The 12,740-nt window shown below is 36.9% G+C and overlaps 1 pseudogene; it reads right to left on the bottom strand.

Annotated features, from left to right (window-relative positions):
- Window positions 1-10,500: 10,500 nt before the first annotated feature.
- On the bottom strand, window positions 10,501-11,424 carry LOC101679738 (annotated as a pseudogene).
- Between the last annotated feature and the right edge of the window lie 1,316 nt (window positions 11,425-12,740).

Raw genomic sequence — 12,740 nt, 5'->3', positions numbered from 1 at the left:
AGTAGGGATATTTTGGCTTATAGTGTATCTGATTAATATGGTCTATTCCTAGAATGCCTCCAATTTCTAATATTGTATCCCTAAGGAAGAAGGCTAAGTTAAGGCCTGAGGAAAGGTAAATCCTTTCAGAGATCACAAGTATCCTAAATATCATCTATGATATTGTGGGAGCGGGTGTAGGGAATGCTAATTTGAAGAGGAAGTGGGGGATGGAGAGAAGCACTCAGGCATTGGGTGGAGCTGTTGGGTAACTAATCATACTTTGAGAACCACTGTCCCTCATGGAATTTCCATAAAAGTAAGGCAACAATGGCAGTAGAGATCCAGAACAAAATCAGTTTTGATCTAGAAGTTCACTAATATCACACCAATACCCATCCGTCCATGGGAGGAAATGCATGGTAGTGTTAGTAGTTTCCAAATTGGGATGAGGAGGGGAAGCTGAAGGCATAGGGTAATTTATTTTATTTGGGTGTCTTTGTATCCTTTTTATTCTTGCATTGAAAAAAGAAACTTTTTCCATTTTAATATATTTGTATACATATATATATATATTCACACACATACACACATATATATATAATATAATATATGTAAGGTGTGATATATATCACATCTTATATATTGACCCATTGATGTATGGTTGAGCTGTTTCCATAGTTTGGATATTGTAGATAATACTGCATGTAACATTAGAATTAGAGGTTTTGTATTCTTTTAGTAGATACTTAGTAGGAAATTGCTGTTTTTTTCAGTTTTTGAGGAAATTCCATACTGTTTTCCAGAGTGGCTGAACCAGTTTGCATTCCTGAAACAGTGTAAGAAGGTTCCATTTTCTCCACTTCCTCACCAATACCTGTTGTTTCCTGTGTTTTTGATTTTAGCTATTCTTACTGCCATGAGGGGATATGCATTGTAGTTTTGACTTTTATTTGATAATGAGGGATGTTGAACATCTTTTCATGTGTCTCTTGGTCATCTGTGTGTCTTCTTTGGAGAAATGGCTATTCATGTTTTCTGCCCTTTCTTTAATTGGATTTTTCATTTTTTGAGTGTTGAGTGTTATGTTTTATATGTTTTGGATACTAACCCATTATCTTACATATGACCATATATTTGTGGGTTCATTTCTGGATTTTCTATTCATCTATGTGTTCCATTCATCTATGTGTTTGTTTTTGTGTCATTACCATACTGCTTTGATCACTATAGTTTTGTAGTATAACTTGAAGTCTGGAATTGTGGTGCCTCCAGCTTTGCTTTTCTTTTTTATGGCTGCTTTGGCTATTTGGGACCTTTTGTGATTCCATACCTATTTTAGGATAGTTTGTTCTAGCTCTGAAAAAATACTGTTGGTGTTTCAGTAGGTATTGTATTAAGTGTGTAGATTGCTTTGGGTAATACAGACATTTTAACAGCATTTGTTCTTCCAATCTTGGAGCATGGAATGTCTTTTCATTAATTTATGTCATCCTAAATTTTTTCATCAGTATTATATAGTTTTAAGAGTATAGGTCTTTAACCTCTGTGGTTAGGTTTACTCCTAGGCATGCTGTTGTTTTTTGGTGCAGTTGAAAATAGATTGATTCCTTCGTTTCACTTTCTGTTGCTTCATTATTGGTGGATAGAGATGCAACAGATTTCTGTACATTGATTTGTATCCTGTGACTATGAATTTGTGTATCAGTTCTATCAATTTTTTGGTGGGGTCATTCCTGTTTTCTGTATAGAGTATCAAGTCATATGCAAATAACCAAAGTTTGACCTCTTCCTTGCGAATTTGGAAAACTTTTGTTTCTTTTAGTCATATGAGTTCTGTGACTAGGACTTCCAGTACTATGTTAAATAATAGTTGTGAGTGTGCACATCCCTCTCTTGTACCTGACCATAGAGGCAAGCTCTCTTTTTTCCCAATGAGGATGATAATAACTGTGTGTTTTTCATATATGGCCTTTATTAAATAGGGGTATGATCCCTCTAAACTCACTTTGTCACTTTGTTGAGGATTTTTGTCAGGAATGGATGCTCTAACTTGTCCAATGATTTTTCTGCATCTATTGAAAGGATCATATGGTTCTTATCCCTTTCTTAATTAATATGTTGTATCACATTGACTGATTTGTGGATATTGAACCACACTTGCAACCCAGGAATAAATCCCACTTGATCATGGTGAGTGATTCTAATGTATTGTTAGATTTGGTTTGTTATTACATTTTTACATCCATGTTCATCAGGCATATTGGCCTATAGTTTTCTAATCTTAATTATTTCCCTCATTCTGGTGACTTTAGGCTTTGTTTTTTTTTTGTTTTTTTTTTTTAGTTCCTTTAGGTTTACATGTACGTTATTTGAGATTTTCTTGCTTCATATGTTGGGCCTCTATTCCTATATCTTCTCTCTTAGGACCACTTTGGTTGAGTCCCAAAGTTTTTGGACCATTGTGTTTTCATTTGCATTAGTTTTCATGCATTTCTTCTTTGATTTACTAGTTGACCCACTCATTTTTTCGTAGCATATTGTTTAACCTTCCTGTATATTTGGTGTTTCCAAATTTTTTCTTGTGTTTGACTTCCAGGTTCATAGTAGTGTGCTCAGGAGAAATGCATGGTTGATCTCAAACTTTTTGTATTTTTTGAGGCCTTGTTTGTGATACAACATGTGATCTATTCTTGAGAATGTGTCATGTACACTTGGAAAGAATGTGTATTCTGGTATTTTAGGATGGAATGATCTGAATGTGTCTGTTAAGTCCATCTGGTCCAGTGTGTCATTCAAAGCCACCGTTTCCTTGTTGACTGTCTGTTTAGATGATCTGTCAATTGCTGTAAGTCGGGTGTTAGAGCCCCCTACTATTATTGTATTATCAGTGAGTTCCATTATGTTTGTTACTAATTATTTTTTATATTTTAACCCAGTATATCATATATTTGGGTGCTCCCATGTTGGGTGCATATTAAATATTAAATATTTAATATTTATAGTTGTTAGATCTTGTTTTTGGATTATCCTTTTGTTATTGTATAGTGTCCTTCTTAATCTCTTGATACAGGCTTTGTTTTTAAAGTCTAGTTTGTCCAACAAAAGTATTGTTGCTCCACTTTTTTTGGTGTTGATATGCATGCAAAATGTTTCTCCATCCCCTCACTTTCAATCTGCAGATATGTTTAGGTCTAAAAGTGGTCTCTTGTAGGCAGCAGATCGATGAGTCTTGCTCTTTTTTTTTTTCCATTCTGACCCTATGCCTTTTGATTGGAGCATTTAGTTGATTTACATTCTGAATAATAAAAGATAGATATGTATTTAATGACATTTAATTAACATTTAATCATTGTTTCTGGAGATTTTTTTTTTAATATGGCTGTTATTTGTTCTATTTTTTTTAAATTTTTTATTTTTTATAAACATATATTTTTATCCCCAGGGGTACAGGTCTGTGAATCACCAGGTTTACATACTTCACAGAACTCACCAAAGCCCATACCCTCTCCAATGTCCATAATCCCACCCCCTTCTCCCAACCTCCCTCCCCCCAGCAACCCTCAGTTTGTTTTGTGAGATTAAGAGTCACTTATGGTTTGTCTCCCTCCCAATTTCATCTTGTTTCATTGATTCTTCTTCTACCCACTTAAGCCCCCATGTTGCATCACCACTTCCTCATATCAGGGAGATCATATGATAATTGTCTTTCTCCGCTTGACTTATTTCGCTAAGCATGGTACGCTCTACTTCCATCCATGTTGTCGCAAATGGTAAGATTTCATTTCTTTTGGTGGCTGCATAGTATTCCATTGTGTATATATACCACATCTTCTTGATCCATTCATCTGTTGATGGACATCTAGGTTCTTTCCATAGTTTGGCGATTGTGGACATTGCTGCTATAAACACTTGGGTGCACATGCCCCTTTGGATCACTACGTTTGTATCTTTAGGGTAAATACCCAGTAGTGCAATTGCTGGGTCATAGGGCAGTTCTATTTTCAACATTTTGAGGAACCTCCATGCTGTTTTCCAGAGTGGTTGCACCAGCTTGCATTCCCACCAACAGTGTAGGAGGGTTCCCCTTTCTCCACATCCTCGCCAGCATCTGTCATTTCCTGACTTGTTGAATTTAGCCATTCTGACTGGTTTCACTGTGGGTTTTTCATATATGGCTTTTATGATGTTGAGGTACGTTCCCTCTAACCTATGTTGTTCAGGATTCATTCACCCAAAGCCTATCAGGGGTTTTAGCATGAATGGGGGTTATACTTTGTCAAACGCTTTTTCTACATCTATTGTAAGGTTCATATGGCTCTTATCCTTTCTTTTATTAATGTGATGTATCATGTTGATTGATTTTTGAATATTGAACCACTCTTGAGCCCAAGAATCACTGCCCCTTCATCATGGTGAATGATTCATGGTGAGTGTACTCTTGGATTTGGTTTGTTACTATTTTGTTGAGAACTTTTGTGTCCATGTTCATCATGAATTTTGGCCTGTAGTTCTCTTTTATTGGGGTCTTTGTCTGGTTTTGGTGTTAGGGTAATGCTGTCCTCATGGAATGAATCTGAAAACTTTCCTTATATTTTTGGGAACAGTTTCAGAAGAATAAGTATTACCTCTTCTTTAAATGTTTGGTAGAATTTGTCTGTGAATCCATCTGGCCTTGGACTTTTGTTTGATGAGAAATTTTTTATTCCTGATTCTATTTCTTTGCTGGTTATCAGTCTGTTCAAGTTTTCTATTTCTTTTATTTCAATTTTGGTAGTTTCTATGTTTCTAGACAATTTTCCTTTTCTTCCAGGTTTTCTAATTTTTTGGCAAATAGTTATTCATAATATTCTCTTACAATTGTTTGTATTTCTGTGGTATTGGTTGTTATTTTTCCTCTCTCATTTTTTTGTTTTTATGTATTTGGGTCCTTTCTCTATTCATTTTGATAAGTGTGGCTAGAGTTTTCAATTTAGTAATTTTTTCAAAGAATCAGCTCCTGGTTTCATTTTTTTGTTCTATTGTTTATTTTTAGTTTCTATATCATTTTTTTTGCTCTAATTTTTATCATTTTCTTCTTTCTATTGACTTTAGGGTTTATTTATTTTCTTCTTCTAACTTCTATAGGCATAACATTAGGTTATTTATTTGAGCGTTTTCTTGCTTCTTCAGGTAGGCCTGTTTTCCTGTATCCTTCCCTCTTGAGACTGCTTTTGCATGGAGCACTGGATGTGGTGCAGAAACAATGAATTCTGGAACACTGAAAAGAAAAAAAAAAAGACTGCCTTTGCTGCATCCCAAAGGTGTTTTTTTTTTAATTTTTAAAAGTTTATTTTATTCTTTCAGTGTTCCAAGATTGTTTATGCACCACAACCAGTGCTCCATGCAATAAGTGTGCTCCTTAATACCCACTACCAGGCTCATCCATCCCCCTACAACCCTCCCTTCCAAAACCCTCAGTCTGTTTCTCAGTTCACAGTCTTTCTTCATTTCCCACTCTGATTTCCCTGAATTCACTTTTCCTTTCCTTCTCCTAATGTCCTCCATGTTCTGATGTAGTGTTCAGTGATTCATTAGTTGCATATAACACCCAGTGTTCATCACAACCTGTGCCCTTTAAAAAAAAAAAAAATCTGATCTTGTTTTTCTCCCTAAGACTGTTGGAATTCTTTTCCTGCTTTAGGTCTTAAAATTTCTAGGGACATCATCACCATCATCACCATCATCATCATTATCCTCATCACTGTAAATATGTAGATCGCACATCTAAATCCATACCAGAAATTGCATTATTTATATTAATTTATTGAATCTTAATCTTATTTCACAGATGAGAAAACAAAGGTGCAGTTTTACTTTTTACTTTTTTTTGATGGTAGAGATCATTTGCTTATTTCATGGGAACAAATTATGAAGAATTTAAGTAGCATATGGTGCATGAGAGGCAAATTTTATAACTCCTAGCTGCTCACTAAATGTTTATAATTTACCATGTTGTCAATAGCTGAGTGGTCGAAGATTCTGCACTGAGAATCATTCACCCAAAGCCTAAATGCCTCAACCTACTTTCTCTTAATATCAAAAGTTGCAACAGAAGTTGATAGATGGGATTCTATGGTCTTTTGCAGAAGAGGTATTTTTATTTATTTTTTAGTCTGGAAAGATTTTAAGATTTCTTTATATTTGGTGTTTGAAGGTTGTATCATGCATGTCTAGATACCAACATTTTAATTTTTAAGCTGTTCATACAAGCAATTTGGAATTTGTCTTGACCATTTATGTAATAATTTATTCCCCTATTTTTTCCCTCTGTTCTATGCCAAAATCCCTAATAGACAGAATTTGGATATTTTGGGCCAAATTGCTTTCCCTATAATTTTTCTATCTCTTTTTCTGTCTGTATTATACTTCCTAAAATGTCTCCATTTACTTATTTGTCAACAATCCTGATGATTCTTTTTTTCAGCTGCTGCACTTTTAATTTATAAAAAGCTTTTTCTTTTGTTAGTTGTTGACCTCAACACTTAGCAGTATTTTAAGGATGCAATATTATCTTGGAGCAATGTGTGATGAATTTTGTTTTTCATTTTCTTTTTTATGGGTTTGGAGGGAAGAGGTAGCAGCAGTTGTTTCCACCCTGCTCTACCTTACCTTCTAGATCACAGCCGATGGCACTTTGGTAACTACATTTTAGAGACTCCTTGCCAGCAGGATCCAGATTGAATCCCACTAGTGAAAAGCATAGTGTGATGCTGGAATGTAGAAGGAAGAAGAGCCATTATTGTTCCTTTAAAAGTGGTGGTTGCATGGGCTACAAAGAAAATGGTATCAAGGAATTGAAGGTTGGAGAACACAGTGTGGTTGTGGAAAACATTTAATAAAACTGCAGACTCCAGTTACTCTTAAAACTACTCACATCCCCCACTGAAGCCATAATGACCTTACTAATGGAAATCTGACCTAGCTTACCAGGGTTTCAACCCTAATGAATCCCCTGTTGCCCTCAGATAAGCTAAAATCATCACCCACAAGTCTTCCTATTTTGGTTCCTGAATGTCTATCTATTTCCACTCAGCTACTGAAAAACTTTCTTCCTGCATGTGGCATTTGATATCACTGATAATTTAGACTCTGCCTATGCCTTCAGCTCATCTTGTTCTATTTCTTTTCCATCTCACCATCCCTATAAGCATATGGAAACATGATTTTATAGCGACATGCTTCACAAATGCTATTGTCTCCCTTGAAATACCCTCCATTTTCATTATTAAAATAGAAAACTTCTTGTGTCTTCTAATACACAACATTTCTTGTGTCTTCCTTCTGTTCAACAGAAGACTTTAATTTGCCATGGTATCCCATAATAAAGACTAAACTTAGCCAAGACACAATGACAAGGTGATCATTGCCTTAGTATGTCCCTGATCTGATGGATCTAAACATATACAAAATGAAAGTTTGGTGATAGTGTATGTGTAGTCATGTGCTATTGATGAATGCTTTTCTGCTTCAAAAAATATACATTGGTATTCATTTATTTTTAGTATTTTTAAAATTAATTATTTTTATAAACATATAATGTATTATTTGCTCCAGGGGTACAGGTCTGTGAATCATCAGGCTTACACATTTCACAGCACTCACCATATCACATACCCTCCCCAATGTCCATAATACCATTTGTTTTTACCATTACCATTACCTGGCCCTACAACTGCTTTGAAGCTATAATCCAGGTATACAATGGGAATCAGATATTAGATATTTGAGCTCAATGAAATCATTCCCACTATTCTTCCTTCTGGTAGTTCCATAACTCTACATGTGAGATGGGTTTGAATCTGTCTTGTTTTTGAAGAACTTATCAAGAAAGATCTACTTAACAGAGAGAGCAAAGAGTAGCTTTTAGCTCTCTGCTAAACCAAGTGTTTAACAATCAAAATAACCTTTTGATTTTCTTCAAACCATATAGAGTATCTTTTCTCATTCTGTAGGTTGCCCCTTTGTTTTGTTGACTGTTTCTTTTGCTGTGCAGAAGCTTTTTATATTGATGAAGTCCCAAAAGTTTCTCTCACTTTTGTTTCCTTTGCCTTTGGAGACATGTCTTGAAAGGAGTTGCTGTGGCCCATGTCAGAGAAGTTACTGCCTATGTCCCCCCCTCCACCCTCCCAGGATCCTGATAGATTCCTGCCTCACATTGAGGTCTTTTATCTATTTCGAGTTTATCTTTGTGTATGGTGTGAGAGAATGGTTGAGTTTCATTCTTCTATGCATAGCTGTCCAATTTTCCCAGCATCATTTATTGAAGAGACTTTTTTCCACTGTATAATTTTTTCCTGCTTTGTTGAAGATTATTTAACCATAGACTTGTGGGTACATATCTGTACTCTGGACTCTGTTCCACTGGTCTATGTGTCTGTTTTTGTGCCAGTACCATGCTGTCTTGATGATCACAGCTTTGTAGTAAAGCTTGAAATCAGGGCTGATATCCAAGATCTATAAACAACTTCACAAAGTCAACACACACAAAAAAGATAACATCAAAAAATGGGCTGAAGACATGAACAGACACTTCTCCAAAGAAGACATGCAAATGGCTAACAGACAAATGAAAAAATGTTCATCATCACTACCCATCAGGGAGATTCAAATCACAATCACATTGAGATACTACCTTACACCAGTTAGAATGGCCAAAATTAACAAGACAGTAAACAATAAGTGTTGGAGAAGATGTGGAGAAAGGGGAACCCTCTTACACTGTTGGTGGGAATGCAAGTTGGTGCAGCCACTTTGGAAAACAGTGTGGAGATTCCTTAAGAAATTAAAAATAGAGCTACCCTAAGACCCTGCAATTGCACTACTGGGTATTTACTCCAAAGATACAGATTTAGTGAGAAGAAGGGCCATCTGTACCCCAGTGTTCATAGAAGCAATGACCACAATTGCCAAACTGTGGAAAGAGACAAGATTCCCTTCAATAGATGAATGGGTAAAAAAGATACAGCCCATATATACAAGGCAGTATTATGCCTCCATCAGAAAGGATGAATGCTCAACTTTTGTGTCAGCATGGACACGACTGGAGGAGATTATGCTGAGTGAAATAAGTCAAGCAGAGAAAGTCAATTATTATATGGTTTCACTTACTTGTGGAGCATAAGGAATAACATGGAGGACATTAGGAAAAGGAAAGGAAAAGTAAATTGGGAGAAACCAGAGGGAGAGACTGTGGACTCTGAGAAACAAACTGAGGGTTTTGGAGGGGAGGGAGATTAGGGGGTTGGTTGAGCCTGGTGGTGGGTATTAAGGAGGGTATGTATTGCACAGAGCACTGGGTGTGGTGCATAAGCAATGAATCTTGGAACACTGAAAAAATTAAATTAAATTAAATTTTAAAAAACATAAGGAGACAAAAACCCACAAACTATTAAAAAAATGGAAGAAGAAACTGAATAGACACTGTTCCAAAGAGGATAAACAATTGGCCCACAGGTACATGAAAAGATGCTCACCATCACTAATGGAAATGCAAACGTCACTAAAGGAAAAATACAAGTAAGACCACAATCAGATATCACTTCACATTTCTTAGATAGCTTTTACCAAAATGTCCCACAAAGGATAAGAAGAGTTAGGAAGGATGTGAAGAAAAAGGGACACTTATACACTGTTGATGAAAATGTAAATTGGTGAACTTCTCTGGTAAACAATATAGTATTTTCTGTAACATTTCAAAATAGAATTACCATTTGATTCAGCAATCCCACCTCTGGGTATATAGCCAAAGAAATTGAAAGATGGACCTCAAAGAGATATCTGTACTCCGTGTTCACTGTAGCAGGTTTCACAATTGCTACAATGTGCAAATAACCTTAAAATCCACATAATGAAGAATGGATAAATAAAACGCAGTATATCTACATTATGGAATATCATTCAGCCTTTTCAAAGAGGATCTTGCCACTTGCAACCACATGAATATATGTGGAGGACACTATTCTAAGGAAAACTGCTGGCAACAGAAAGACAAACATGATTCTTTGCACTAGGCATGGAGGGAATCAAGAAACATGCATTGATACTATTTCCATCCTTTCCTTCAGATACAGTCTTGTATCATTTTAATTATCTAAATGCCTTTTGGTAACTCATTATAAACTCTGTTGGACCATGTTTATGGCTATAGAGAAGTGAAATAGAAAGTGTATAAATTTACCAGCTTTTGGAAGTTTGAAGTACATAGTTTTTATCAGAGGGAAGAATAAAAATTCAGTAAAGGATATTGTGATTAATTGTCATCAACATGTGGAATATTTAGGGAGAAGATAGTTATGCACATCAATGTAAAATGTGGCTTGTAAAACAGAGTTCCATCTTGCTAGGGATGTGCAGAGTTCAAGTGAGGTAGACCAGAGACAATGCACAAGAACTCTGTAGATTGCTAAATTGGCCAGAATGGAGACAAATGGTTTTCTGAAGCCTTCCACTCCAAGGCCATGTCATTTTTTTTTTTCATCTTTATCTTTTCATTTTGCACATAGCTTCTCTCAGAGCCCAGTGGACCTGCTTGTTCCACAGAGTATAGATGACAGGGTTCAGCAGTGGGGTCACCACTGTGTTCACAAGGGCTGCCTCTCTGTTGGAGTCCAACCTGTTCTTTTGCCTTGGTTTCACATATATAAAGAACTACTTCCATATGTCAGAGAGAGGACTATGAGGTGATAGGAACAGGGGGAGAAAGCCTTCTTTTTCTCATTGGCAGATGGGAGTTGTACAATTGTGACTACTATATTGCTGTATGCCACGGTGGTTATAATAAGGGATGTCAAAAGGATAAACAAAGCAAGGACAAAAGCCAACATTTCAACAGACCTGGTGTCAGAACAGGAGAGAAGAATCAGGGGCCAATGTCACAGAAGAAGCGGGGGATGACATGGAGGCCACAGAAAGATAACTGGGAAACCATTACTACTGGACCAGTGATGAGAGGGAAGGCCAAAGCCAAGCAGACAGTGACCAGGAGGAAGCAAGTCTTCAGGTGCATGATGGTCGGGTAATGCAGAGGCTTGCAAATGGCCACATACCGATCCAGAGACATTATTGCTATGAGGAGGAATCCGCTGCTCCCAGAAATAAAAAGACAAATGCTTGTATGAAACAGGCAATAAAGGAAATGGTTTGCTTGTCTGAGAGAAAAATGACCAGCAACTTAGGAATAACAGCACTTATGAAACAACACCCAAAGAAGGAGAAAATGCTGAGGAACAAGTATATAGGTGTATGGAGCCAGAAGTCAGCACAGGTGATGTTGACTATGACCGCATTGCCTGCAATGGAGGCCAGGTATGCCAGCAGGTGCACCAGGAAGAGGACCTTTTCCAGGTGCTGGATGGCAGGAAGCCCCTCCAAGGTGAATTCTTGGACAGTTGTCCCATTCCCCATTTCCATGGACATCTCCTTCTACAGCAGCATCCCTGCCAGTCTTATCCTTCAATAAAGACATCAAGGAGAACAAATGTTTTGGAGGAGCATATGGAAGTTATCTGCCTATCCAAAAAGGTGACTAGGCTGATATCAAAGTGGTTTAGTGAGTTGGTCCTTGAATCAGAAGAGTCTGAGTTCAATACTAGTTCAATACTGAGTTCTAACTCCTGAGGGATGTGTTTCCTTTGGAAAGGAAACCTTTGTGAACCTTTGTTAACCTTTGTGAACTTCTATTTCAGCCTCTTAGAGTGAAGATGTAGGAAGGACCTCTTCATGTTCTTGTAAGAATTAATTAAGATAAAGCATGCAACTCACTTGGCATATGATGTTAATGTTTCCTATATGTCCCTCAAAGTCTAATTGTAATGTTATGGTCATTAATATAATGCTTCAATAGAGCATCACTAGTAGGCAGGGGTTGGGATTTTTGTAATCATACTACATTTTATTGTTTTTAATAATATCATTAATTTGTAAGTAAGTATAACAGTGATGTTGGTAATATTCTGTTTGAATATCTACTTTAATAATGTGACACATTTTATAGTCCAAGATGTCAGCATCAGCATCATATGGTGTATGGTGATCACTGATACTAAGTATTTTAATTTTTCTTCAAAATAACCATGAGCTCCTTCCTCTCAGAAGCAGAAACTGAGGCTTAGAGAGTTCCAGAGTGCTTAGGTCACAGAGTTGGTTCTTGAGCTAGATCTGCTGGATTGTAGAGCCCCTCCTGTTTTTAACTACAGTGTTAAAATATTTTAAAAGGGAAACAAATGTATTGCTGATGGACTATTTGCTTTATTTATCTTGTTTCCATCCTTAGTTAGAGTCACTGATGAGTTACTGACCTGTGGAATGACATGGGGCTTACAGAGGATCTACATTAACACAAGCATTTTATAGAAGAGACTGGAGACTAGAGACATTATGGGCCACTCAGCAACACAACATAGAGTAGAAATCCAGGATTTAACACCACCCCCACCCAGGGTTCATGCTGGGTTTTGGTGGAGGTGGGAGTGACAGCAAGTCATAGGATTAACCCTTTTAGGTGAATATGCTGGACACCTGGTATTCATATACTCACTCTTACATCAAAGCTCAGGAACATTTTCTCTCTTCAGTCCTCTCAGTGACTTCTCTGAGGATGGTTTTTGGCTCCTGCATATCAGTACTAGGGTAAAGGGTAGCAGTGTGGTATGTATCACTCTCACTTACCAATGTGGGCCCAGTCCTCTGAAGAGCTGGTCTTGAAATCAAACTCCTCACCC

Source organism: Mustela putorius, unplaced genomic scaffold (genome assembly GCF_011764305.1).
Source record: "Mustela putorius furo isolate JIRA1106 unplaced genomic scaffold, ASM1176430v1.1 tig00003909_pilon_pilon_pilon, whole genome shotgun sequence".
In the NCBI taxonomy this organism is placed as follows: Eukaryota; Metazoa; Chordata; class Mammalia; order Carnivora; family Mustelidae; genus Mustela; species Mustela putorius.
Note: the sequence above shows the minus strand (reverse complement) of the source record. Positions and strands in the feature narration are given on the sequence as shown.